Raw genomic sequence first — 27,726 nt, forward strand, 5'->3', positions numbered from 1 at the left:
AAAGAGGTATGTAAAGCCAGGAGGATAACATGCAGATAACATATGATAATTTTGGAACCTAAAGGGCAGAAAAAACCCCACAAATACCAAAACATTCACTCATCATAAACGAAGACCCAGGTTTGATTCCCCACTTGGGTACAATGTGTGAAGCCCATTTCTGGTGTCCTCGTTTTGATATCGCTGGAATATTGTTAAAAGCTGCGTAAAACCACACTCACTCATGAACATAAACCTGTCATCTTGTTCATAAAGACCCCTCCCCCTCCCCCTCCCCTCCTTGGAGATCCGAATTAGAAAAAAAATTGGTCTCAAGCAACCCAAGCTTGATCTGAGAGGCGACAATCACGATGTTGATTATTTGCTAAAATACAGACCTCCAGCAAATAGCTGGAATATTACTGAGAGTGGCATTAAACAACAAACAAACAACTCATAAAACATACATGAACTCAAGGGTATTATTCAGGAACATACAATTGCAGATCATTTAACAATCTAAAAGAATATTTCTTGTAAGGATATTTGAAGAAGGGAAGTAACTCTACATCTGCTGTTTTATCGTCTTTCGGAACTCCATAAGGTTATTATATTATTGCTGATGTCACTACTAGTCGGCCATAGAATAAGACAGATATTTCATGATTGAAATCAACATTGATTAATACTTCAATATTTATTCTATTACTCAACATTTAACACTTTCATAAATGAACAAATAATAATTCATCATGAAATATTTGACCGATTCCAAAGACGAGACATCTCTCCAGACTTCCAGGCAATGGTCAGTGTTCTGGGACTGTTAATCACCCCCATAAACTTCCAAATCCTCATAAAATCATTACTGCCCCCAAAAGATCAATTATCACATGTAAGGCCATGAAACAAAATCTGCCTCAAATTTGCAACCCACATCTGCACTTTGTTCCGATGTCAAGCGAAAACCCCATGTGAACAATTGTTAATCTGGAGTGCCATAAATATCCAAAATAGTTCCAGTTGGAGTACTTCACTTTGTTGGGATGTTAACATCATATTTCCTCATAAGGACGTGGGCACCTCATCATGTTACTCCTTCTCCCTGGGTGCTACACACAATTAGGATTTAGCTTCATGAATCATTGGGGGATGACCAGTAAATAATCTGCAAACAAAAAAATAAACACGAAAAAAGATTGATTGAAAAAGGAATTTTTTAGTGATGTAACAATACACCCATGCATCAGTTAATTGCAATACGTTTTGCACAATATGATCGTGCCAAACTGGTTTAATTTTCATCTTTTTGTTTTACAATATGCATGTAACAATGGTTAAAGTGACGAATGTACACTATAACAAGGTATTAAAGGGAATCTGATCATATGTTTGTCGTGAGGAAATCATATAAAAATAGATATGTCAAGTACATATGGTTGTACAATTAGTTGTAAACAAACAAAGGGGCTGTCTTGATGATCTTTCATGGACCTATCATCATGTTTCAATGTATCACAATACAGACACTGTCTACTGCAATATATTTCAATACAGACACTGTCTGTTGCAATATATCACAATACAGACACTGTCTACTGCAATATATCACAATACAGACACTGTCTACTGCAATACATCACAACACAGACACTGTCTACAACAATACATCACAATACAGACACTGTCTGTCACAATATATCACAATTCATGCACTGTCTACTGCAATATATCACAATACAGACACTGTCTGTTGCAACATATCACAATACAGGCACTGTCTACTGCAATATATCACAATACAGACACTGTCTGTTGCAATATATCACAATACAGACACTGTCTGCTGAAATATATCACAATACAGACACTGTCTGCTGAAATATATCACAATACAGACACTGTCTACTGCAATATATTTCAATACAGACACTGTCTGTTGCAATATATCACAATACAGACACTATCTACTGCAATATATCACAATACAGACACTGTCTACTGCAATACATCACAATACAGACACTGTCTACGGCAATACATCACAATACAGACACTGTCTGTCACAATATATCACAATACATGCACTGTCTACTGCAATATATCACAATACAGACACTGTCTGTTGCAACATATCACAATACAGGCACTGTCTACTGCAATATATCACAATACAGACACTGTCTGTTGCAATATATCACAATACAGACACTGTCTGTTGCAATATATCACCATACAGACACTGTCTGCTGAAATATATCACAATACAGACACTGTCTGCTGCAATATATCACAATAAAGACACTGTCTGTTGCAATATATCACAATACAGACACTGTGTTGCAATATATCACAATACAGATACTGTCTACTGCAATATATTACAATACAGACACTGTCTACTGCAATACATCACTATACAGACACTGTCTACTGCAATACATCACAATACAGACACTGTCTACTGCAATACATCCCTACCAATATTTGGAGTTTAACATGACACAGGTGAAAGTCATTTATCACATTGGTGAAATCTGTTTTCTGAGTTTTCTTCTTTATTTTACATACACAATGGATTATTATGGATAGCACCATAACACCAATGTGTATGTATAATGAAGTTGTTATCCACATAACACCAACGTGTATGCATAATGAAGTTGTTATCCACATAACACCAACGTGTATGCATAATGAAGTTGTTATCCATATAACACCAATGTGTATGCATAATGAAGTTGTTATCCATATAACACCAATGTGTATGTATAATGAAGTTGTTATCCACATAACACCAACGTGTATGCATAATGAAGTTGTTATCCATATAACACCAATGTGTATGTATAATGAAGTTGTTATCCATATAACACCAATGTGTATGCATAATGAAGTTGTTATCCATATAACACCAATGTGTATGCATAATGAAGTTGTTATCCATATAACACCAATGTGTATGCATAATGAAGTTGTTATCCATATAACACCAATGTGTATGCATAATGAAGTTGTTATCCATATAACACCAATGTGTATGTAGAATGAAGTTGTTATCCATATAACACCAATGTGTATGTATAATGAAGTTGCTATCCATATAACACCAATGTGTATGTATAATGAAGTTGTTATCCATATAACACCAATGTGTATGCATAATGAAGTTGTTATCCATATAACACCAATGTGTATGCATAATGAAGTTGTTATCCATATAACACCAATGTGTATGCATAATGAAGTTGTTATCCATATAACACCAATGTGTATGCATAATGAAGTTGTTATCCATATAACACCAATGTGTATGTAGAATGAAGTTGTTATCCATATAACACCAATGTGTATGTATAATGAAGTTGCTATCCATATAACACCAATGTGTATGTATAATGAAGTTGCTATCCATATAACACCAATGTGTATGCATAATGAAGTTGTTATCCATATAACACCAATGTGTATGTAGAATGAAGTTGTTATCCATGTAACACCAATGTGTATGCATTATGAAGTCGTTATCCATATAACACCAATGTGTATGCATTATGAAGTCGTTATCCATATAACACCAATGTGTATGCATTATGAAGTCGTTATCCATATAACACCAATGTGTATGTACAATGAAGTTGTTATCCATAATACACCAATGTCGGATTTCAAACCACGTGCCTCTCTGTGACAACTGATAGCACGATCCACAAGGATACCCATCCGACCTCTAAAAATCGGATAAGAGATATCTTTAAATAGTTTTTAAATCAGAATCAAATTCAAAATGATTAAACATCCTGAAAATGGAGAACAAATGAGTTGTGTTTAAATTATGTGAGATCTACCTGTTTCATTTTTCAATTTAATTACATCATTAAACAGCTCCTTATATCATGTATCAAGCCATAAAAATATAACCCGGTTTTCATGTAACTACTAATTAATCAACAACAACAACACCTGGCATTATGAGTATGCATCAATCAAATATATGAGCCTTAATGTTCAACAAAAAATTAATTAAAAAATGAAAGTTCATAATAATCAGTTTTCAGGGATCATCATTACTTAACATATCAAATCTACACTGAGAACTTTACACAAAGGCACCAATTTACCTTCGTTATAGTGACACAGCAAATATTAAAGTCATCTACAAATATTCCACATTGTTCAGCAATGTAATAAATCCAAAGTCGCATCCGACATTTCAAGTTTTATAATCACCCAGTGGGACTTCGGTGCCATGATAAAATAACCATAACAATTACCATACCAAATTTGGTCTGACTCAAGGAATGACTCAACAAGGATAGGTTACATATTTATCACATCCATACAAAATCATACACGTCTCATTATTCATACTAGCGCTACGAACTTGACGCCTTGTTCCAATAAATACAACGTAAACTAACATCAGTTTCTGATCATGTAACAGCTGTTCTTGTTTATAGCTGGTCATTATGGGGTAGGATACAAGACAATATTTCTATTGTGTTGGGGTGACATTTCGCTCCATTTATGCATGTTCCATGGAGTAATTGTCACACATAACTCTCAACAATATGATCACATGTTAGAGTTGATATGTACATGACTTGTACATTGATTGCTTGCTGTTGTTAATTGCAGTGAGAAGAGTGTTTTGTTTGTGCAACATAAAATCAATGTACTGTAATGTAAAAGTATGTAGTAAATATTGAACGAATGTCTGAATTCTGAATGCACTGTAGGTGAGGCGAGGTGAAATTGAGATTAATGTTGCGTCCAAGATTATTGCACTTAAATAGTGACGTGCATGCACGCGTGTGCTTGTACTAAGTCCAGACTGATGCCGATTAAAAGTGCTAGCCCACTGAGATACCATGCACATGAATATGCTACTCAGACACAGTATACAGACTCCAAGCCGACCAGTACTTGTTTTAGCCCCTTAATGCCGAACGCCAGACAGGGAAACAACAAGTACCATCTTTTAATGTCTCTTGGTATGACTTGGAACGCACTGTGTGACGTTGCTGAATTGTAACATGGTTGCAAGATGTCATGGTGCTGAATGATGTAACTTCAGTGCAACCTGGTTGTGTGATGTCATAGCACTGTTGGTTGGTTGGTTTGTTGTTTAACACCGTACTCAGCAATATTCCAGCTATATGACGGTGGTCTGTAAAAAAAACGAGTCTGGACCAGACAATCCAGTGATTGACATCATGAGCATCGATCCACGCATTTGGGATCGATGACATGCATCAACCAAGTCAGTGAGCCTGACCACCTGATCCCGTTAGTTGCCTTTTTAAGGCAAGCATGGGTTGCTGAAGACCTATTCTACCCCGGAATCTTCACGGGTCTGTCATAGCACTGAAGGAAATCATTACATTGTAAACTCTTTGCATGACATCATAGAACTGCATGATGACATCATGGAATTTTCTCCATGTAAATTGAATGTAATTATAAACAAGCATAACTGATCAATTTGTGAAATAAATGTTAGATAAATATATGGATATTATGACTAAATACAATTTATTATACTTAAATATGAAACTGTGAACACAGTGAATGATTTCCCCATGTCTCTATTGTAAACTGTGAACACAGTGAATGATTTCCCCATGTCTCTATTGTAAACTGTGAACACAGTGAATGATTTCCCCATGTCTCTATTGTAAACTGTGAACACAGTGAATGATTTCCCCATGTCTCTATTGTAAACTGTGAACACAGTGAATGATTTCCCCATGTCTCTATTGTAAACTGTGAACACAGTGAATGATTTCCCCATGTCTCTATTGTAAACTGTGAACACAGTGAATGATTTCTCCATGTCTCTATTGTAAACTGTGAACTTAAACTGGCATGGTAGGTATGAACTGGGCCTTGTGAAATGAATGCACACTAACCCCCTCCTTTTCATTTGGACAGTCAACAGATTATAAGTAATTTTACAAATATCTATCTCAGAAAAAGTTTAGTACTTTTAATACAGAACAGAGGACCTCCTGTAACTCGTACGACTTGTTCGAATCATGGGATCATAATCCAATAAACATCACGTGTCCAAATTCAACTTTTAATTCCTACTCAAATTGAAATTGAGCATAGTTCAACATCCATCCATGTCCGAAATAGTGTTTTGATAGTGTTCTTGAAACAGAAAATGCCACCAGAAAAACAACAGAGCTTATTTTATAGATGTAGGATGAATGAATGAATGAATGAATATTGTTTTACGCCGCATCAGCAATTTTCCAGCCATTCACGGCGAGGATGTAGGATGATGAAGTCAAGACTGTCTTTAGTTGCCATAACGATTACACCTGGTTACAGTCTTCAGGACCAGCTTGTTGCTAGGAACCCACTATATATCTCCTTGTTACACAATTCAAGGTACAACATATTGACACATTATCCAAGTTACCTTTCAGCGACAGAAACTAACTGTTTTAGTCCACTAGTCCTTATAATGATAACATATATAACAAAACTCTTAATAATGGCAAATGTCTACTAGTCCTCATGATACCTTAACTATTGGGCAGTTTTGGCAAGGACTGTAGGACCAGTGCCATTTTTTAACGCTGCCTTTTCATTGCAATGATTTCACCATTGCTTTCCTATTAACATGGCACAGTACACTGAAACCTTCATAAACCATACAGAAACCTTCCCAGGGATATTGTCCCAATGACTTGCAGTGTCACATTTGCAAAACTTTTGTCATAAATGTTATCCGATATGTTCATGTGACTGAAGGGAGCACAGGTGGCCCAGTCGTCTAACGCACCGCGATTCGCTGTGCAGTGTTGCATCCCTTGGGCACGCCAGAAACCTATGATTGTTGGTTCGAAGCCCGGTTCGCCCCGATTATGTTTCTAGGTTTGTCAGCACCATACCTGTGCTCGTGGGTTTCACCGAAGTGGTAAACGTCTGAGACCTGCATCGCTTCGGGCTTTCTTCCCAGATTAAGCGGACACGCCGTGATATAACTGGAATAATGTTAAAAGCGGCGTTAAACCCAACTCACTCACTCACGTGACTGAAGACCAGCCCTTATTAATTCAATGACATTACGATTTTAACTATTAACAAACCCAAGTACGGAAGCATAGCTTAAGTGATTGAAACAAGCTGTGTTTTCAAACTGTAAGTAAAAATCGAAAAATGAACATATTTTCACTTCATTTGACCCCAAATATTATTCAAATGCACATTCTATAATAAACATACATGCATTTCATAAGCAAGTTTGGGAAACTTTAAACAGCATTCACAGATTCAATTACATTTGTTTATGTTTCAAAACACTGTTGGTCATACAATTATTAAAATCAATACCAGGACGCATATATGATCCAGCATTCAAAAATAGATGAATTGTTCATGGTATCAACAATGCAAGCAAATAATACATAAAATCCAATTCTTGGATGCAAAATAAATAGAACACTACCTGATTTTAACTACCACAATCTTATTTCTCATGTTGGAAATATTCCCAAACAGTCTCTACAATGGCTTCCTTGGCCTTAAGTACACACATTCTGCAGGTGGAAATCAATAACGTCAATAAATGGCTACCTGAGCGGAAAAATTGTGACATCTTCTCTCAATCTTTGATTGGTCATTTAATCAGTCATCGCGATGATCAGGTGTCGAGAGATGTCTTCTGATCACATTTTCATTATGTCGGGTGCTTAACGAGCCAGGTGAGTCAACATCAAAGACTAAATTGTCAGGGGATTTCAGGTGATAATGAATCAAATTTATTTATCCATGTGATATTAATTCAGAAAATTTGATCAAATGTCGACTTCTTCTTTAAAGTCTGATAATTTCTGAGGTCATGTTCACAGGGGAGGCTGTGCCATCAAATGATGCTTGTCATGGATCTCTACTTTTGCTATTGGCAAGCTTATGGTTGTAATCAATAATGCATTGAATGTTTGCATGCCATTGCATTGTCATGACCTTGTTCATCCGGCTTACCCTCATGGAGATGTGTTTCTATTGTATCAGAATGTTTTGTGTTTTTGAAAAGCATGTAATGCTGATCTTTAAGTACTGTGATGACATCAGCTTGTTTGGAACAATCAAATCTGAAATGATAGAGGTTAATCGGAGGTGACCTTGTGACAGGAGAAAATCAGATTGATGCTATTGTGTGTGCCTGCTCTTGTGTGTCTGCATTTTTCAGAAGGCACATACTTGCTTCAAGGTGTTCATATCATGGTGCTTGCTTCAAAATGTCTATATTATAGTGCTCGCTTCAAGGCTTTAAGGGGCGGTCGGGTAGCTTAATGGTTAAAGCGTTCGCTCATCACGCAGAAGACCCTGGTTCGATTCCCGACATGGGTACAATGTGTGAAGCCCATTTCTGATTTGATACTGCAGGAAGACCAATCAGAATGCCGATTTCCTAAATGATAGAATAATGTTTGCATATACTTGTCCACCCTTCTGTTACAACTGTTATGTTCTTTTGTTTCAAGTCATCCAGAAAAATAAAGGTGAGCTACATAACCTGTGACTTTTTCATTTTCACAGTAATGGGCACCTACTCATATCAGATACAACACAAGTAGAAGCGGGGCGGTCGGGTAGCCTAGTGGTTAAAGCGTTCGCTCGTCACGCCGAAGACCCGGGTTCGATTCCAGACATGGGTACAATGTGTGAAGCCCATTTCTGGTGTCCCCCGCCGTGATATTGCTGGAATATTGCTAAAAGCGGTGTAAAACCATACTCACTCACTCACTTGTTTAGTTTCAGTTGTTCATATCATGGTGCTTGCTTCAAGTTGTTCATATCATGATGCTTGCTTCAAGATGCATATTTCATAATGCTTGCTTCAAAGTGTCTACATTATGGTGCTTGCTTCAAGGTGCTTATCTCATCATCCATGCATCAAGGTGTTCATATCATGGTTCTTGTTTCATGGCACCTACTTCAAGGCACTTTATTCAACACACTTGCTTCATGGCACTTGCTTCAAGATGCTTGTTTCAAAGCACGTGTTACAAGGCACTTCATTGGTTCTTGATTCATGGTACTTGCTTCAAGTTGCTTGTTTCAAAGCACGTGTTACAAGGCACTTCATTGGTTCTTGATTCATGGTACTTGCTTCAAGGTGCTTGTTTCAAAGCACGTGTGACAAGGCACTTCATTGGTTCTTGATTCATGGTACTTGCTTCAAGGTGCTTGTTTCAAATACTTAAAATAATGCATCTATTACTTCAAGATTCTTACTTCATGGCATTTGTTTAAAAGCACTTGCTTCCAGGCACTCAGTGAGGCTTACTTTAACATTTGTTGTATATTATGAGTACAACAAAGGAGTGTCTCCAGCAAATCTTTAATGAATATCTAGCTCCCATTTCATTTGGAATGAGTGTTTTATACAACAGTGATATGATAATGCTGGGGGCATAATTTGAAATGCAATGGATGATAGGTTTAAGTACGATAAAATGGGCATGTTGCTCTTGACATTGTGGCAAACATGAATCCAAGAATATGACCTCTTTGGAAAAGATAGACATACTGAATGAGTGAGTGAGTGAGTGAGTGAGTGAGTGAGTGAGTGAGTGAGTGAGTGAGTGAGTGAGTGAGTGAGTGAGTGAGTGAGTGAGTGAGTGAGTGTGAATTTTATTCATCGAGGATTTGACACTGCTCTTAGCAATATTCCAGCAGAGTGAGTGAGTGAGTTGGGTTTAACGCCGCTTTTAGCAATATTCCAGCAGAATCACAATGGGGACACCATTGTAGCCCTGTCAGGAAATTAACCTGGACCTTAAGCGTTACAAGCAAACACCTTAAACCACTAGATTACCTGATGCTCCTTCTAATATATGTATAGCAATACTATTAGGTGCCAACCGTTTAATATTTTGGGAGTCCTGGGACTCTTTTTTTTTTAAATTGAGAATTTTTTTGCCACCTTTTTTTGGAACAAATAATTCAAAAAACAAAAAAACATCTCAGTGTCACATGCATACATTGTGTGAAGCCCATTTCTGGAATGTGGATGGAATATTATTACTAAAGGCGAATAGTACCAAACTTACGCACTCATTCACTGCAGGATTAGCTAACCCCAAACCATCAAGCATCCTTCAACAGAAAAGATCTGAATTTCACAACTGGAAACTGTGGAGGTTGAAACATGAAACCATATGTAATCATGAAGTTCGTATTAAATGAATAATATGCATACATATACAAATAAGCAAAGGATTAAAGATTAACAAAACCCCAACATCGACAGGCGCAAACAAAGGGGTTAACACTTCACAGGAAACCATGATGGATTAGATTATAAGAAGTGGCATATTTATACATGAGATTTATCAACAGAGCTGATATTCCATTAGAAAATAAGTTGAGGTTAGACAGGGGAGGAAACGAGCATGGGGGGAAAGGGGTAAGTAAAGACCGGAAGGCATTACCAGGAATCCGGGATTGTTCTGGGGATGAGGTCTGGCCCACTGTGAAAGGCCATCTGCTGATTCTCCTGCTGTGTACACACATCCACAAAGACATCTTGATGCTATTTTCATGAGTTTTGGCAGAAAACATTTCAACACTCTGTCGCCTCCCCTTGGGCAATTTGTAAACAGTTTTCTTAGGTCAATAATCATTGTGGTTTTCCTTTCTACCTGGGGTACCCCCAGGCAGCCGGCGGGGACCCCCAGGGCAATGGGAGGAGTGAATGGATTAACATTGGCAGTCTGTTAGTAAGGGAATGGGTGGGTGGTGTTGAGACTGGTACCCTGGTTTGTATGGTGTTGGGGCCCCAGGAGTCATGGGAGATGGAGGGTGGGGAATGTTTACGGCCATGTGACAAATAACTTGGGTGGGATAATACTGTGGGTACAATGGTCTTGTGCTGGGGCCCCAGGAGTCATGGGAGAGGGAGGGTGGGGAATGTTTACGGCCATGTGACAAATAACTTGGGTGGGATAATACTGTGGGTACAATGGTCTTGTGCTGGGGCCCCAGGAGTCATGGGAGAGGGAGGGTGGGGAATGTTTACGGCCATGTGACAAATAACTTGGGTGGGATAATACTGTGGGTACAATGGTCTTGAGCTGGGGCCCCAGGAGTCATGGGAGAGGGAGGGTGGGGAATGTTTACGGCCATGTGACAAATAACTTGGGTGGGGTAATACTGTGGGGACAATGGTCTTGTGCTGGGGCCCCAGGGGTAATGGGAGAGGGAGGGTGGGGAATGTTTACGGACCTACGATAGATTTCTGACAAATGACATTGGTGAAAGTAAGACTGTGAGTACCAATGACATTTAATTGGGGCTCCTGGAGTAAAGGGAAGGGGTTGTGGGTGAGGTAGTGGTTGGTGTGGGTGGGTGGGGGCTAGAGAATGTTTACGGATATATTACAAATGATGGTGTGGGTAAGATTGCGGGTACCACTGACCTTGTATTGGGGCCCCAGGAGTAATAAGGAGGGGATGGTGGGTGGTGGGGGTGTGGTTGGTTGTTGTGTTGTTTAACACCGCACTCAGCAACATTACAGCTATATGACGGCGGTCTGTAAATAATCGAGTCCGGACCAGACGATCCTGTGATTGATATCATGAGCATCGATCCACGCAATTGGGTGAAGGTGGAGAAATTTACGGACATATTACAGACAAATCACATGGGTGTGGGTGTAATTGGGTACCAATGACCTTCAATTGGGGTGCCTAGTGTAATCATAGGGAGAGGGGGATGGAGGATGTTTAAGATCATATTACAAATGAAAAGGGTGTGGGTAGACTGTGGGTACCAATGACATTGTACTTGGGAGAAGAAGTGGGGTGTTTTTTAAGAAGTGATGTTTAGTCTATTATTCTTGGCAGCATCACTTCATTTTGCTTGCTGTTCTTAAAATCAGCGTTGTATATATACATATATGTACAGAATAAACAGTACTGTACACCTCTTTACTAAAATAATGACCTCCTCAAAATCAGCTAGATTTATAACAATAAACAGTATCTTACACTTCAACACCAAATCATGACCTCTTTATAATCAGCTAGATGTATAAGAAAAAAATGATGATGAGGAGTTGTTATTGAGCAATAAACAACAACCACAATTTGTTTATTTCTTACATGAGATATCAAAATTATTTACAGCCTTTTTCAGGATGGTGATAAAATTTACATGCTTCAAAAAAATTTACACATATTTTTATACTGATGACTCCCTCAATAGAATCAAACCTTGGCAATGTCGGACAAGTCCATTTTATGCACAGGTTGAGATTTCCCGCAAATTCTAACAATCCTCACGTTGATTGCCTGTACCTTTTCTCCAATACTGATTGTCATATCTCTCCCACTTTGGGATGTGACCATTCGGCCACTGTGTTTATCTGGGTACCCCAGCTGCATCTATAAGAAACAACTCACTAGACAATCCCCTCTCAAAAATAATGTCGTCCAATATATGACATCATCAAGTTGCAAGTGCATGTTCGAGTCTCCAGAAATGACATCATGATACAACAATGTTTTATTGTAAAATAAACCACACTTTGTCCTTCATTGTTCTTTGCAATTTATCGCACAGCTATCTTATATTTCAAAATAATAAACATTATCTCACACCTCTATACCAAATCAAGACCTCTTCATGATCAGCTAGATATTTCATAATAATTAACACTATCTTACACCTCTACACCAAATCAAGACTTCTTTATCATCAGCTAGATATTTCATAATAATTAACACTATCTTACACCTCTACACCAAATCAAGACCTCTTTATCATCAGCTAGATATTTCATAATAATTAACACTATCTCACACATCTACACCAAATCAAGACCTCTTTATAGTCACCTAGATATTATATAATAATAATCACTATCTCACACATCTACACCAAATCAAGACCTCTTTATCATCAGCTAGATATTTCATAATAATTAACACTATCTCACACATCTACACCAAATCAAGACCTCTTTATAGTCACCTAGATATTATATAATAATAATCACTATCTCACACATCTACACCAAATCAAGACCTCTTTATCATCAGCTAGATATTTCATAATAATTAACACTATCTTACACCTCTACACCAAATCAAGACCTCTTTATAGTCAGCTGGATATTTTATAATAATAATCACTATCTCACACTTCTACACCAAATCAAGACCTCTTTATAGTCACCCAGATATTTCATAATAATTAACACTATCTTACACCTCTACACCAAATCAAGACCTCTTTATAGTCAGCTGGATATTTTATAATAATAATCACTATCTCACACATCTACACCAAATCAAGGCCTCCTTATAGTCAGCTGGATATTTTATAATAATAATCACTATCTCACACCTCCACACAAAAATCAAGACCTCCTTATAGTCAGCTGCATATTTCATAATAATAATCACTATCTCACACATCTACACCAAATCAAGGCCTCCTTATAGTCAGCTGGATATTTAATAATAATAATCACTATCTCACACATCTACACCAAATCAAGGCCTCCTTATAGTCAGCTGGATATTTTATAATAATAATCACTATCTCACACCTCCACACAAAAATCAAGACCTCCTTATAGTCAGCTGGATATTTTATAATAATAATCACTATCTCACACATCTACACCAAATCAAGGCCTCCTTATAGTCAGCTGGATATTTTATAATAATAATCACTATCTCACACATCTACACCAAATCAAGGCCTCCTTATAGTCAGCTGGATATTTTATAATAATAATCACTATCTCACACCTCCACACAAAAATCAAGGCCTCCTTATAGTCAGCTGGATATTTTATAATAATAATCACTATCTCACACATCTACACCAAATCAAGACCTCCTTATAGTCAGCTGGATATTTTATAATAATAATCACTATCTCACACTTCTACACCAAATCCAGACCTTTTTATAGTCACCCAGGTATTTTATAATAATAATCACTATCTCACACGTCTACACCAATCCTAATAAGCTATTAGGTACATAATGATAAAGAATATCCTCGTACCTCAAGATCATATAAATTTGCAATCCTAGCAGTATCTTCCATCTCAAGTGGAAAATGTCACTCATAAATACTGTCCAGTCCAAAGTTAGTATGTCCGCAACATTGCTTAAATAACACAGGTGACACTATCCACCTATCATTGTGGCACCATGCAGTGTTAATCTAATCCTAGAGGGTAATACAATAGCCACAACGTGTTTGGCCTGACAGCAAATTCATCAGGAATACTTTTTCCTGCACTAATACATCTTCCTGCACAGAAATCTAGAGAACTATAACTACATCCGTGGACATATAACACATTATCTCATATAAATCCTGGATGAATGTCAGTAAGTGCAGTTCTTATTGATATTACATGTGTTATTTTGTAAGGATGTTAATGCATTTGTGCATCCTTTTTTGTCAAAAACGATATCATTACTTTCAGTAATCCTTGTTCTTGTGTGCTTCTACTTGTGAGTGAGTGAGTGAGTATGATTTTACGCCGCTTTTAACAATATTCCAGCAATATCAGGGCAGGGGACACCAGAAATGGGCTTCACACATTGTACCCATGTCGGGAATCGAACCCGGGTCTTCGGCGTGACGAGCGAACGCTTTAACCACTAGGCTACCCGACCGCCCCGCTTCTACTTGTGTTGTATCTGATATGAGTAGGTGCCCATTACTGTGAAAATGAAAAAGTCACAGGTTATGTAGCTCACCTTCATTTTTCTGGATTACTTGAAACAAAAGAACATAACAGTTGTAACAGAAGGGTGGACAAGTATATGCAAACATTATTCTATCATTTAAGAAATCGGCATTCTGATTGGTCTTCCTGCAGTATCAAATCATAGTGAACCGGGTTTCTCTAAATAATAGAAGTTTGGCTACAATGAAACAATGAGTTTATAATGATAGGTCAAAGTAGGTCTAACAAGGATTTCTGTGAGCAAAACAAGAAAATGTTTCTCTGAAAAGTTCATTCACGATGACAATCAAACTTAATTTGCCAACAATTATCGGAACAAAATTAGAAATATCTTTATTGTCTTTCAATTGATTTACTTAGAAATAAAAATAAATCATAAGTAATTTCTACATGGAAAGTTCTTGAAGAAAAATGACAACAAATCAATTGATGAAACTACTTATAGAAAATATCCATGTCAGATTTAATATCACTTTAAGTAAGTTCAGCTTATTTGATCAATCAATTTGTAAATAATAATTTTTAAAAATATTATTTAATCTGCCAATACACATCTAATGCAGTTGTTCATAGTATTCACTGGCAGATGCAAACTGTGGGTGTTTACTGCATGGTCAGCACTCTGCAACGTGGACAGTATGTGTACACCCCCCCGACCCCTTTTCCAAAATACTTACTCCAACTCTGATATTGTTTATCAAGTGTGCTGCAAGAGTCCAAAAGCAACAGGTGTCAAATCAAATGAGGTTGGTGTTCCATAACAGGAATATAAATCAGAATAACAACTTACTAAGCAATATCACGATTACGTCTCTGAAAAGCATGGAAATTAGTGAAAAACTCTACTCATTTCAGCTTATCAAATCCAAGGGATTGTTAATTGACACATTATCAACTATGTGAGTTTGTGAGTGAGTTTGGGTTCATGCTGGTTGGAACAGTACGTTGCTCACATCACAGTATGTCAGATCACTTGATGTGGGACTAGTCTGTCTTACAGACCCTGATACAAATATATATCAAATACAGCCCATGCAAGTCTATAATGTTTGGCAAGTCTAGATCACTGCAGTATCTGAAAATGAAGAGAGTCACTGGGCTCCTTTTTATTATATTTTTATTAAGATAACTGAACAACTGTTTTTATCCCCCGCCGCGCGAAAGCGCGAAGCGGGGGATATAGTATTCACGACCGTCCGTACGTCCGTCCGTCCGTCCCACCTGTTTGTTGCCGCGATATCTCAAGAACTAAACACTGGATTGTCTTCATATTTGGAACTATGGTGTATATACAGACTCCGCAGACACCAGTCGGTTTTGGTGACCTTGATCCCATTTTCAAGGTCACAGCAGACAAATCTGCTTTTAGAGTTGGAAAACGGTGTTGCCGCGATATCTCAAGAACTAAACACTGGATTGTCTTCATATTTGGAACTATAGTGTATATACAGACTCCGCAGACACCAGTCGGTTTTGGTGACCTTGATCCCATTTTCAAGGTCACAGCAGGCAAATCTGCTTTTAGAGTTGGAAAACGGTGTTGCCGCGATATCTCAAGAACTAAACCTCTCGATTGTCTTCATATTTGGAACTATGGTGTATATACAGACACCGCAGACACCAGTCGGTTTTGGTGACCTTGACCCCATTTTCAAGGTCACAGCAGGCAAATCTGCTTTTGGAGTTAGAAAACGGTGTTGCCGCGATATCTCAAGAACTAATCGCTGGATTGTCTTCATATTTGGAACTATAGTGTATATACAGACACCGCATACACCTGTCAGATTTGGTGACCTTGACCCCATTTTCAAGGTCACAGCAGGCAAATCTGTTTTTGGAGTTGGAAAACGGTGTTGCCACAATATCTCAAGAACTAATCGCTGGATTGTCTTCATATTTGGTACTATGGTGTATATGGCGGGGGATATTTCGTCACTCTGTGACAAATACTTGTTTTATGTAAGATGTGTTCATTTCAGAGACTAGATGTTAGTCTAGATGTGGGACTAAAACCAGAAGTGTCAGACAGGTATCAGATGTTTACCACCTCAGTAAAACCCACAAGCACGGGTATAGTGCTGGAAAAAAACAAGAAACATAATCAGGGCGATTCAGGGATTCAAACCCACGATCATATCGAATGCCTAAAGGAAGCAACTCTGCATAGGCTTCTGGTAAATATGTGAAAATAACACTTTTATGTATTCAATAGAAGTCTGTAGAATTATTGAAATCAGAATAAGCAAAATAATTACTTTTGTTTTTGCAATAAAACCATTTTGACAACATAAAAACGGAATCTAAACAAGATAGAATCATGTAATGTTTCTAATTTTCTATGATTAATTTCTCCGTCCTGGTTAAGATATTTAATTTCAGTTAATTTACAGAAACAAAAATATAACCAATTGCACATGTCGTTGAAATCTAATTCCAATACCATAATTCTCAAAATAAACTAGACATGATGGCATATTCATGTCTCATTTAATCTAATTTGATACATATTTAGTTACATGAAATTACAATCATTCAAACCTAAATGGCCAGTCCCATTACATCTCAGATATATGTTTAAAAGTCTAAATACAACTTCCCTAAGGCATTCTCCTAGTCTGGTGTTCTGAGTTTGCAAGAAAGTAAAGGAACAGACAAGTTTGAATGTAAAGGAATAACAATGTGTTCTGCTGTTGGCATTTGGCTAAACAGGATAATATACAAAACAGGCAGCCATGGCTGAGCCAGACAGTGTTTATATGCAGGAAAAACAGTCCCAGGATAGTATTTAAGCCAATCAAGTCCATGCTATGCACCATGACAGTAGGGGTTCGAGCTGAGTCACTTCAATAGTGCAACACAAGAGTTATCTCCCCTTGTAGTTCACTTCCTGTGTCATTTACTGCAATTGTTCTTGTCAGTTTTTGAAACTGTTCCTGTTTGTTATTGGTGTTGTAATCACGAGTTGCATTATTCTTGTCTGTTCTTGTAACTGAACTTGCCACTTCATCCAGTTCTTGACGCTTATGAACTGTAAAGTTTTTGCTGGTTAAAATTCTTTCAATGTTTTTGTCAGCTTATAACTGTCAGCAATGCCACTGTTCTTTTATGCGAAATATTTTCCCAATTCAAATGATTATAGCTCTTCTTTTTTATCCAATAATGGTATGCATGTATACTGTATTCTAAATATTTACATTTAATTTTGCTGTAGTCAATGTCACTTTATGTAGCATGGGATCTAGGCATTTGGGCACTAATCTCTGCTTCTAATTTCTATTGCAACCCATAGAGATTCTTGGCAGAACAGGTGCAATAATATATAAATATTGTCTTAAATTCCATCAGTTCTCTCAGTACATGCTGTTTGTGTTAAGAGTTGAATAATGCATCTTCCCGACTGTAAAAGACCAGTTTCCACCCTTGCCGAACTGGGCTGGAATTATGGAGTTATATTTTGGCTGAAATAACGATAGAAATAACTATGCATTGTCCAATTAACATCTCGTAACGAAATTGACATCCAGTTTCGTAAGCAACATGGATTTCAACATGCAGATTTCAGTCAACTGTAGGATTTGCAAAGGAGGTGGGTGTACTGTCAACTGGGTGTCGACAGATATTTTCCAAATCTTTATATGTTTTTAATCAAGGTGCTCATGGGATTTGATGCATTTCGCGAGGAAAGACCCGTTTTATTACAATACGGATCTTGATCATCGATCAGATCATCTTAATAGAGCACCGCCATGTTGTTGAAGCAAATGCAAGTGATATAAGAGGTGGAATCTGGTCAATGGGAGGGGCATAGATCGGACACAACTTGTAATAGCCACTTGAGGCTACGATCAAGCCCATAAATTCCAGCCTAGTTTGGCAAGGGTGGAAACTGGATTTTTGGAGTCAGTTAAATCCCTTGCCTAAAGAAGATGTGAATAATGAGGATTAGGTGGTTACAATGCCTGACCTGGCTGGTTGTGTGTCATGCTCATGCCGTCAACCGCTGGTTTGTCTTTCCCAGACTCGATTAAATATAGGATACCATGATGTTGGTGCTGTATTGCTGAAAGAAGAATCAAACAACATTCACTCACTCACAATGGTTCTGAAGACATTTCTTTTTCTGAACATCCTCTTTAGTCAGCGAAGGTAATGACTTACATGTAATAATAATGCTATCCTCTATGAATGTGCTCCACCTGATCCTGTCATGTTTGAGCCCAGTTTATATCACTAAATCATACTGTAAAAACTGCCACATATTTGTTCATCATGTCACAAAATCCATGCCACAAGTGACCAAGTGCCTGCACTCGGGATCAAGCTTCTTCTTAAATATGATTTACAGAATAGATACATTTTCTGCTAGTCCAATCCACTAGATGACCAATTAACTTAAATTTATACAGTTGCAATACCTAAACACTGAGAAGCAATTTCTGTCATTCAAGCACTGTATAAACCCCCCAGTTTCAGTGTGTCTAACCAACATCTACCACACAGTCAAAAGCTCTGGAATGCACTTAAGCAAACTCATAACTGCCAAACTTCAGCTGCGGTACTTCAGCAAGTCTAGATAATTCAAGTTGGCCAATATGTTAACCTGACATAAACCTGACATCTTACAAGTTTAGAAAATCTCAAGAGCCATAATAAACATTTGGAAAACCTAACCAAGTCTAGATATTTCAAGTGCTCAGGCTGAACTCTAAGCCACGTCAAGACTGCCTGACTGACATTATCCATACAGCAACTTGAAGCAAGTCTAGAAAGTCTGGAGTGCACCAGCTTGATGGCAAGGAAGATAACGGTGGTATGGTAGTCAGTCTGATTACGCAGCCATGGGGCTGACTACCCCTGTACAACTCTCACAGCTTCAAAATTCAGGAACCTACACCAAACACACCACTGCTTTTCACCTAAAAGCCTTGTTCTCTCCCTGGAAATAACTGTTTTTGAGGCAAACCAGCTAGTTGTTCTCAGAGGCCTGTTCATGAGCCCCTGGGACAATGCCGCTTCTTCAGCACTGGAGGAGCCAGGGTTCTCCTCTTGTTGGGGCCTTATCAACTGCAATACAATATTCTTCATTTCTCATTCATGCCAAAGAAATAAACTGATTCATTTCTTGACACAACTTTTTGCTGTCACTGATAATTTTAGGAATGGCATGTAGAAATGCTGTGTGCAGGATGTTGCTTGCACAAGGATCCTGGAGGGATGAGTCTTGGAGAGGAATCATTCTCATGATTTAATCTCAGAAATTACTGCATTTAGAAACAGGATTTGGGCTCAAAACTACAGTAAACTAATGACGTTATTATCATCTTGAGATAGCACTGATCAAGTGATAATTAGTACAATCTTTAATGAAATATATGGTATTTGATATTTTTACTTTGGTACGGCACTTTCATTTATATTTATTACATGAGGAGAGGCAGGAATGGAAGTTTTAAAATTGTTTCTTTTTTTTTGTTTTAAAGTCGTTGTTGGTGAAGCTGTCCATGAGACATTAATGCTGTACATGTGAATGACAAATCTACTGATGATCACGATTCACTTTGTTGATGATCATGATACACCTCACTGATCACGATTCACTTTGTTGATGATCATGATTCACCTTACTAATGATCATGATTCACCTCACTGATGATCATAATTCACCTTACTGATGATCATGATTAACCTCACGGGTGATCACAATTCACCTCAATGATCATGATTCATCTCACCATGATGATCATGATTTACCTTACTGATGATCATAATTCACCTTACTAATGATCATGATTCACCTTACTGATGATCATGAATCACCTCACTGATGATCATGAATCACCTCACTGATGATCATGATTTACCTCACTGATGATCATGATTTACCTCACTGATGATCATAATTCACCTTACTGATGATCATGATTAACCTTACTGATGATCATGATTAACCTTACTGATGATCATGATTCACCTCACTGATGATCATGATTCACCTTACTGATGATCATGATTCACCTTACTGATGATCATGAATCACCTCACTGATGATCATGAATCACCTCACTGATGATCATGATTTACCTCACTGATGATCATGATTTACCTCACTGATGATCATAATTCACCTTACTGATGATCATGATTCACCTTACTGATGATCATGATTAACCTCACTGATGATCATGAATCACCTCACTGATGATCATGATTTACCTCACTGATGATCATGATTTACCTCACTGATGATCATAATTCACCTTACTGATGATCATGATTAACCTTACTGATGATCATGATTAACCTTACTGATGATCATGATTCACCTCACTGATGATCATGATTCACCTTACTGATGATCATGAATCACCTCACTGATGATCATGAATCACCTCACTGATGATCATGATTTACCTCACTGATGATCATGATTTACCTCACTGATGATCATAATTCACCTTACTGATGATCATGATTCACCTTACTGATGATCATGATTAACCTCACGGGTGATCACAATTCACCTCAATGATCATGATTCATCTCACCATGATGATCATGATTCACCTTACTGATGATCATGAATCACCTCACTGATGATCATGATTTACCTCACTGATGATCATGATTTACCTCACTGATGATCATAATTCACCTTACTGATGATCATGATTTACCTCACTGATGATCATGATTAACCTTACTGATGATCATGATTCACCTCACTGATGATCATGATTCACCTCACTGATGATCATAATTCACCTTACTGATGATCATGATTAACCTTACTGATGATCATGATTCACCTTACTGATGATCATGATTCACCTTACTGATGATCATGAATCACCTCACTGATGATCATGATTCATCTAATTAATGATTATAATACATGATTATAATGCATTTTTCAAAATTAAAAAAAAGATAATTGTTACTTATTTGATTCTCATAAGACACATCACACCATTCACTTGAGAGGAATATCACAAGTGCTTAGATTAATGAGACCAGTGGGTATAGGGTTCAATGTGAATCTGGCCACCTCATGACATTGCTTGTTGAGAACACATATTACATTTCATCTAAAAAAACAGGCCACTCAGATCATAATCTCAATAAAATAGAGAATGAATCTAAAAAGCAAGTTCAGCGACATGTCCTAAAAAATAAGTATTTGCTGACAAAAGCCTCTTTTGTTTTTCTCCCACAGGTGTTTAACAGATAGGAAGCGAATTCAAAAAATGACATCTCTCAATTATGACCAATTAAAGTTAACCCAATAAACTGCCACCAATGAAATAACATGTCAAATCGACACATGTCATCTCTCTTAAAACATACTGATTACTGACAACTTGCTATGTCTTCTATGCAGACCCCTCTGTTCAACAGTGACTAAACATCTTGCAATCATATGGAAGCAGTTTTCAAGAATGTAGGTTTTGGGACCAAATTTGACTTCCACTGGCATGTGTACACCCAGTGCCCTCTATCAAAGGTTTGGGTATTCTCCATGTTGACAGGGGAGGCAATCTGAGACAATCCGGCTGAAATCAAAAGTGAACTTGATAAATTGGCACCACTAATGGGATGTCGGCATTGGGCGCTATGGTGAGAAATAAACAGAAGACAAGCGATGAAGTTAGATTTGCTTTTTTTAGATGTGCATTTAAAAACAATTAAATTTTTGGCAGGGTTTCAGATGGTGATATGATCTGTATGAAACAACAGAGATGAAATGATTATGAAATTTGGAATTATTCTTGAAGATTATTTACAATGGCGTAAATTTGCCACCTATTTTGATGTGATGGAATATTGTCTGAAATTACCAAAAGAATGGAAATATTCACATATGTCATGGCACAATGGGTAATTGTTCTGATAGGAGAATGAAAGGTCCACTAAAGCTATGGCATTTCGCCCAAAATCATTATTGTGAAAATGGCTCACTGTGACAGAGAATACAAAACATGTAAAATGAATTCGAGTGAGTTAGTCTGTTTAACGGTACATTTCATAATATATTTCAGTTATTTCCATCAGCTTGATGTAGGAGGCAAGCCAGAAGTGATGCAGTCTTAGGCCTTTACCACTTTGGTGTGTGTATTGCTGCTTGTACTAGTCCAGACTAATGCCGATTTTGTAGTGCTAGCCTGCTGATACTATGCTGCATGTAAATATGAATACCCCACTCAGACACTGTATATTGACTCTGAGCCAAGGATTTAGTCCCTTAATCCCTAACACCAGACAGGGTAACAACAAGTACCATCTTTTAACGTCTTTTGGTATGACATGGCCTGGGGATTGAACCCCACCCTTCCGCTCTCCGGGCTGACACTCTACCACCACACCACGGAGGCAGCGCAAACTGTTGAGCCTAAGAAGACTAGCTTGCTCACTTTTAGATTTTCCCTTGATGTTTGAAATTGAGTTAGAGAAAAAAATCATGCAGTTCTTAGCCATATGAACATGGTACTAATATTCATAACAACATTTTAATGCTTTCTGTAACTTTATGTTTAACATTTCCAGTGGGACAAAAAGGTCAATTATGAGACCTCATAAATGAAAAAACAATTTTTTTTATATATCTATAAAAATTATAAATTTAAAAAATTAGAAAAGATTTACAAAGCGTCAATTTAGTTTGACATGCACATGACTTTTCAGAATATAAAAATCAATGTAGCAAGATCCAAATTTCAGATTTGATTGATTTATCTACTAGTTTATCTTTTCATCTCTAATAACCTTTCCATATTACAGCTACACTGACATTAATGTGTGTTTAGCATCAGAAGTATGGCATGTTCGGGTAAAACAAGTATCTCACCTTGATGGGAAAATCCCTCCACTTATCATTTAACTTATGTTTATATGTTTCCGACATGATATGAATTTGACGTAACCACCCTCAAGGACAAACGTTTCTCAAATGATAGTTTCAAGTGCACAGTGCCTTGGCTACATATCTATAAAGGGACTTGTTATAAGCGTGCGATCAGATTTATGTTGATGATGATGTGTTTTTGGATATTCTAAAAGAGAAATGTTTCATCTCCACATATTTTTTATTTGATTTTTTTAACAGAATAATATTTTCATTTGATATTAGGCTAAACATGCCATCCATGGATGATGAAGATGATGACTATTAATTTTATTTTTTTAACAGAACATTTTAATTTTATTTAAGGGTAAACATACCATCCATGGATATTATTATTATTATTAATAATAATAATAATAAATAATAATGATAATAATAATAATAATAATAATTATTATTATGATGATGAATTTGTACAGATCACTTTCGCATTTATGACTTTCAAATGCTCTTAGACCATGATAGGTCTTATTATTACCCTGTCACTGGATCAGTGTGAACTTGATTTTTATTCTCAGCTCCCTGGGAAGTATACAACCGTGGGAGCCTGTGAGGCATTACTATTTTGGGTATTTTAGTATGCAGCTTCTCTGATATATATCACTGAGTGTGGATTCTGGGTTAAAATATGTCCCTACAGTCACTAAAGCTTGTCCTGCAAGGTGACTTTATGGATTGGTAAGTTGTGGGTCATTGTACCTAGATGTCATTCATTATGTTGAGTACACGTTATAGTGGGCTCAGACTGATTATTTACAGGCTGCTGTCACATAGCTGGATTGGAGTGTGTGAGAACTACAATGAAGATTACTACACAGACTGGTTCTCAGTAGTCTTTGTGTTGCATCATGTTTATGTGAAAATCTGGTCTGACAAATCTATATTGAATTGAATATTTGCACAGGACAGGATAATAAATGCAATATAATTTTTTTTCACATAGAACTCAAATAGAATACACAAACGTTTGTAAATCTGATTTTAGACCATTAAGGAGATCTACACTGATGTATTTTTTCACCTCGGGCAAATTGCAGAAATGAACTTAGTGTTATGGCTCCTGTAGGTTTATGTTAAAGTTTCATAGCTATCCGAATCCAAGTCTATAACACCATTATTGATATCTAACTGAGTAATGTTTTCACCGTCTAAACTGTACAAAGTGATCTTAGCATTAAGACGATTGTAAGTCTATGTTTAAAGCATGTAAACTATGACACTCTTAGCGCTAAGATCACTATACAAGTGGACCCTGAATTGTTTTATTCAGTGAACGTAGCAATGACTGTGAGTAAGTCTACTGGGTTTAACGCCGCTTTTAACAGTATTCCAGTTCTATCACAGCATGTCAGCCTAATGTGGGAGGAAAGCCCCAAGTGATGAAAGTCTTAGATGTTTACCACTTCGGTGAAACCCATGAGCACGGGTATGGTGCTGACAAACCTAGAAACATAATCGTGGCCAACCGGGATTCGAACCCACAATCGTAGGTTTCTGGCATGCACAGCGAATTGCGGCGCCTTAGACGACTGGGCCCCCATGCCCCCAGTGCCCCCCGTGCACCCTGTCTATGTCACTAAAGGTTCCATGCATTATAATACAAACATGCAGACTGCATGGTTGTCTGGTTGTCCGGTCCAGACTGAATTATTTACATACCAGCATCATATAGCTGGAATATTGCTATGAAATGTAAAATACTTCTTTCTGAAATAATACACATTTTTTCGAAAAACTTTTATTTTAATTGATTTTTTTTCATCATAAAGTGTATCATATAATCTTAATAACGAAATAAGATTGTGACTCTACAACAATTCAAATGAAAAATGTAATATTCCTGTGCATATGGTTAAATACCGCCTACATTTTGTGCATTTTCAGTCCATGAATCAATGCATTTGGCCTCTGAGAGGTGATGCAAATGGTCTGCATCAAGGATGAAGTGGAATGCATTGTGTAGCTGACTGCCATGCACTGACTGGAAGAAATGTCATTGTGGGAGGCATGGGCGTTGGGTTGACTGAAGTCAATCAGTGTCAACCTACAAGGTGGTGTTCCATTCACAGTACTTGGTGGCCACATGGTGGTACTCTAGAGCACCATTAGAAATGTCAAGTCATGCCGTCGCCTATGGTGTACACAGTACTCAATGGTGTTTATTGTACAATAGGGGTGGTCGTGGGTGGCCTAGTGGTTAAAGCGTTCGCTCGTCACACTGAAGACTCGGGTTCGATTCCCGACATGGGTACAATGTGGGAAGCCCATTTCTAGTGTCACCTGCCGTGATATTGCTGGAATATTGCTAAAAGCGGCATAAAACCATACTCACTCAATATTGTACAATATATTCTTGATTCTAGATTCTTATAGAGCACCCATGGGCATTCCTGCGTACACTATCTTCCAGATGAGGTCAAAGGAACCCTGGTGACCCTAGGTACACCAGCTGGAGCCTCCATTGGGATTCCAGTGCACACTCTGTCCCCAGTTGAGCTCAAAGGAACCCTGGTGACCCTAGGTTCGCTAGCTGGTACACCAGCTGGAGCCTCCGTTGGGATTCCAGTGCACACTCTGTCCCCAGATGAACTCAAAGGAACCCTGGTGACCCTAGGTTCACTAGCTGGTACACCAGCTGGAGCCTCCATTGGGATTCCAGTGCACACTATGTCTCCAGTTGAGCTCCAAAGGAACCCAGGTGACCCTAGGTACACCAGCTGGAGCCTTCATCGGGATTCCAGTGCACACTATGTCTCCAGTTGAGCTCCAAAGGAACCCTGGTGACCCTAGGTACATTAGCTGGAGCCTCCATTGGGATTCCAGTGCACACTCTGTCCCCAGTTGAGCTCAAAGGAACCCTGGTGACCCTAGGTTCGCTAGCTGGTACACCAGCTGGAGCCTCCGTTGGGATTCCAGTGCACACTCTGTCCCCAGATGAACTCAAAGGAACCCTGGTGACCCTAGGTTCACTAGCTGGTACACCAGCTGGAGCCTCCATTGGGATTCCAGTGCACACTATGTCTCCAGTTGAGCTCCAAAGGAACCCAGGTGACCCTAGGTACACCAGCTGGAGCCTCCATCGGGATTCCAGTGCACACTATGTCTCCAGTTGAGCTCCAAAGGAACCCTGGTGACCCTAGGTACATTAGCTGGAGCCTCCATCGGGATTCCAGTGCACACTCTGTCCCAAGATGAACTCAAAGGAACCCTGGTGACCCTAGGTTCACTAGCTGGTACACCAGCTGGAGCCTCCATTGGGATTCCAGTGCACACTATGTCCCCAGTTGAGATCCAAAGGAGCCCTGGTGACCCTAGGTACACCAGCTGGAGCCTCCATCGGGATTCCAGTGCACACTATGTCTCCAGTTGAGCTCCAAAGGAACCCTGTTGACCCTAGGTACACCAGCTGGAGCCTCCATCGGGATTCCAGTGCACACTATGTCTTCAGATGAGCTCTAAAGGAACCCTGGTGACCCTAGGTACACCAGCTGGAGCCTCCATCGGGATTCCAGTGCACACTCTGTCCCCAGTTGAGCTCTCCTGGTCCGAAGTAGAGACCCCCTCCCTCCCTCCTTTCCGAGTAAACAAGCATGTACTAGAGCCTCAAGGTCCCTGGTGAACACAAGGTTCCCAGTATACTATGCTTTGCCTTAAAAGGCAACAAAGTTGGCCACAATGGCTGCTAAATATTGACGTAATCACTTTTCCCCTCAGAGTGAGTATGTGAGTGAGTGAGTGAAAGTATCATCTTTTAACATCTTTTGGTGTGAATCGAACTCCAGAACTTTCGCTCTCCTGGCGGATGCTCCACCACTAGAATGTGGAGGCGGTCTTCTGTACAATAAAAAATCTTGAATATTGAATCTTATCAAGACATCATTCAAAATCTAACGGAACAGAATGTTGTGATGTCACTCAATGGCAATGCTTGTGAGTTTGCCATATACACAATATTTTACAAGCAGGAAGATATGGATCATATTGTCATATAGGCTATATCTTGACGGCAGGAAGATAAGGATTGGCCAATCTTTGCCATATTAGGATGGAAAGATATTATGTATCTCTTCAGATACACATATTTCAATGTTGAAACAAACCAATGCTA

General features: G+C 38.3%; 1 protein-coding gene across 1 annotated transcript in view; it reads right to left on the reverse strand.

Moving 5' to 3' along the window:
* Window positions 1–447: 447 nt before the first annotated feature.
* Window positions 448–27,726, reverse strand: part of LOC124140512 — a 64,909-nt gene continuing 37,630 nt past the window's right edge. The window contains exon 4 of the transcript XR_007218055.1: window positions 448–1,147. The gene's annotated coding sequence lies outside the window, so the exon portion shown is untranslated. The remainder of the gene's footprint in view (window positions 1,148–27,726) is intronic.

This window comes from Haliotis rufescens, unplaced genomic scaffold, assembly GCF_023055435.1.
Source record: "Haliotis rufescens isolate VD_foot unplaced genomic scaffold, xgHalRufe1.0.p SCAF_4, whole genome shotgun sequence".
Taxonomy (NCBI): Eukaryota; Metazoa; Mollusca; class Gastropoda; order Lepetellida; family Haliotidae; genus Haliotis; species Haliotis rufescens.